This window comes from Akebia trifoliata, unplaced genomic scaffold (assembly GCF_017979445.1).
Source record: "Akebia trifoliata isolate Shusen 1 unplaced genomic scaffold, ASM1797944v1 Contig01307, whole genome shotgun sequence".
Lineage (NCBI taxonomy): Eukaryota > Viridiplantae > Streptophyta > Magnoliopsida > Ranunculales > Lardizabalaceae > Akebia > Akebia trifoliata.
In genome coordinates, this window is record NW_028237663.1 from 91,714 (window position 1) to 94,821 (window position 3,108).

Below are 3,108 nucleotides of genomic sequence, written 5' to 3' on the forward strand. Positions count from 1 at the left end.
AATCCGTTACCTGGTGAGTATTAGGGCTATACACCCCAGTGGGTCGATTTGTAAATGAGTATAATAAATTTTGTTCTGAGCTTTAGGATTTTTGTTAGAGTGAGAAATATTTGTTTCAAATCATGTCTTTAGTTATTCTTCCGCACTCTAATTTTTCGTATGATATTAGATGTATATAGGCTTTCGCTAGTTATTATATTGTATGTATGTATATATAGGATTGTATGTTGTTTATTAGGTACATGTTGAATCGTCTTAGAATGCATAACATAAAAGGAGACTATGCCGAAATTTCGAGGTGCTACTTAATACCTCAGAATCTGACATAGGGGTTTGTGTTAGCATGGCAATACACAATTTTTTATGTCATGTTTCTCTCCATGAGTTGTTTCGACAATATGAAGTTGATGTCAACGAAGAGAGTAATTCTTTAGTAAAATCCGAACCGTCACAAGATCTACCATGTTATAATGACATATTCTCATCGCAAGCACAAGCTGATATGATCACTTTACGTGATCAAATTGCAATTCAACTAGAAAATGAATGATTATTTATTGTTTAAGTATTACTTTGTTAGAATGTAATTTCTCAAATATGAATTCAATTTAAAAACAATACTTTTGGGTGATTTAATTTGTTAGGAATTGAAATTAAATATGTGGATGGTTTCATTATGCATAATATGTTATGTTTTTTGGTTAACAATTTATTAAAATTATAAAAGGGTAATACTGTCAAAATGACCATTATGTTTTAAAATTCTATTTATAACCAGAAGCTATTAAAAATTATAAACAAACAACTTTTCCAGAATAAGATTTCAGATTCCAGATTTCAGACTTCAGAAGTGTTACCAAACATACCTTTATTTATTTTAATTTGGAAAACAGTAAATTACTATTTTAAAAAATAGTAAATACTTTAAACGTTTTTAATCCCTGGAAAACCGTTAAAAATGTTTTGCTTATAAATAATGAATTTTTTCCGAATTTAATGAAAATGTTTTAATTATGAAAATAGTAGTTTACCATTTTCAGAATAAATTTTTTTTTTTTTGGAAGTTTTTAAATTAAATGTTTAATGTTTAGATAGATATAACAGGTCTAACACAAAAAAAACCCACTTAAGGCAGGCGATTTTTATTACCAAGTCATCTCGGACCAGATGAACGATTCACATTAAAAATCTAGATCGGCCTTGGACCAATTGTAGAAGAAAAACGCTAGCCTCATCAACATGACCGTTGTGATGTTGGGAATTTTCAAGAAAAATGTATCCCTAGATAGGAAAAAGTGTTTTAATCCCTAGAAGAACAGAATCAATCTCTAAGAAATTTACATTTTTTTCCCCTCAAATCGTAAAACCTCAACCGTGGGTTGACGCTAGAAAAGTCCTTTATAAAATCACGAATTCAATATACAGATCAAGAGATTATTAAATAAATCATAAACAGGAATAAAATGAGCTTTTTATCACAATAATACAAATGAAGATCAAAACGTCAACCAACAATACATCTATTAAACTTTTATGACAAGGCAGACCCAGACCCAGACCCTGTTGACCTTTCAAAAAAAAAAAAAAAAAAAATTTATGACCCTATAAGTATAAACCAATCTTCACGCCAAAAATTACATTAATAATAAGATCATATACATCAAGCACACCACCCAAAAACAAATCTCAATTAGAAATAAAAATGCCTTCCAAAGTCTCCATGAAGACAGATCCATCCATTAGAGAAGTATATCTCTATTAACGTCGTCAATTAGAAGAGAAATCCAAAAGCAACTGCAGCCAAAGAAGCGAAGGCGGCTGGAACAAATGCGACCGTATCCGAGGTCGGGCTTGGTGCGGGAGCCTCAGCAGCTGCAGCATTTTGTACGGCCGATAACACCATGAACATGACGATCACTGCTGCAAAGATTCTCATCTTTAATCCTTCCATTTCTGTAATTGAGAATTGATTATAGACGAATAGAAGAAAAGACAAGTAGAGAATTATGAAACTCTTCGATTCCTGTTTATGAGTTTAATGAACAGAGGATTTGGATTCTGTAATCTGGAGAGACAATCTCACTGGGAAAGATGTGGAAGACGTCAGAGACTTTATATACGAAGGGAAGATTACGGGCAGCCTGTCCTTGGCAACCGTTGAATGATGTACTTTTCTTTCTGCCCGTGTTGACAGGGTGTCTGCCTTGTACTGTCATACAGCTGTTATTACTCATTCACCTCAACCACTTGTTGTCACTACAATTTAACAACCGAGTTTTTTTTTAATGACTTTAATGGGGGGACTCTTTGTCGAGATTATGCACCGACTGGTTCCTCAATAAAACATTAATCTATTAAAAATCTTTTTAACGAAGATGTCCCTAATACCCTTTTAATAATAATATTACAACGTGTTTGATCTAAAAATAATAATTTAGACAAGTAATTTAATATAATTTTTTAAATGACTTTAACGGGGGCTCTTTGGCGAGAATATGCACCGGCTGGTCCTTACTTAATAAAATATTAATCTATAAAAATCTTTTCAAGGAAGATGTCTCTAATACCATTTTAATAATATTACAAACGGTTCGATCTAAAACATTAATTTAGACAAGTAAATTTATATAATTATTAATATTTTATTTATTAAAAATTAATTTAATATAATTTTATTTGACTCATTTCTGTTGACTTGCTAATGTTTGAGTTGAATCAATTCAATTAACAGTCCAAATCGATTTTTAAAATTATATTTTAATAAATCTAATATGAGAGCAATTCATAGGTCCTAAAGTCTAACTAGCTTCTTGCTAAGTTTTTCTGTACATTAGATCTCAACGCATCCCACGATTCATAGAGAATACACGGTTTTAAGTTAAAAACTTACATTTTTACAAAAAGCCCCCTAATAAATATTATTATTCTTTATTAAATCCCTCCTCTTCTTACACAAAACTCTCATCTTCTTCGAATTCTCTCTCCCTCACAACACAGAACTACTGAAACCCTTCTCTTCTTCGAAATTTCTCTCCCTCACAACACAGAACTGCTGAAACTCTCCTCTTCTTCGAACTCTCTCTCTCTCTCTCTCTCAAAATTGTGCAT

General features: G+C 31.6%; 1 pseudogene; it reads right to left on the bottom strand.

The window, feature by feature from the left end:
• Positions 1-1,434: 1,434 nt before the first annotated feature.
• LOC147380548 (arabinogalactan protein 13 pseudogene) lies at positions 1,435-2,031 on the bottom strand (annotated as a pseudogene).
• Positions 2,032-3,108: the final 1,077 nt, after the last annotated feature.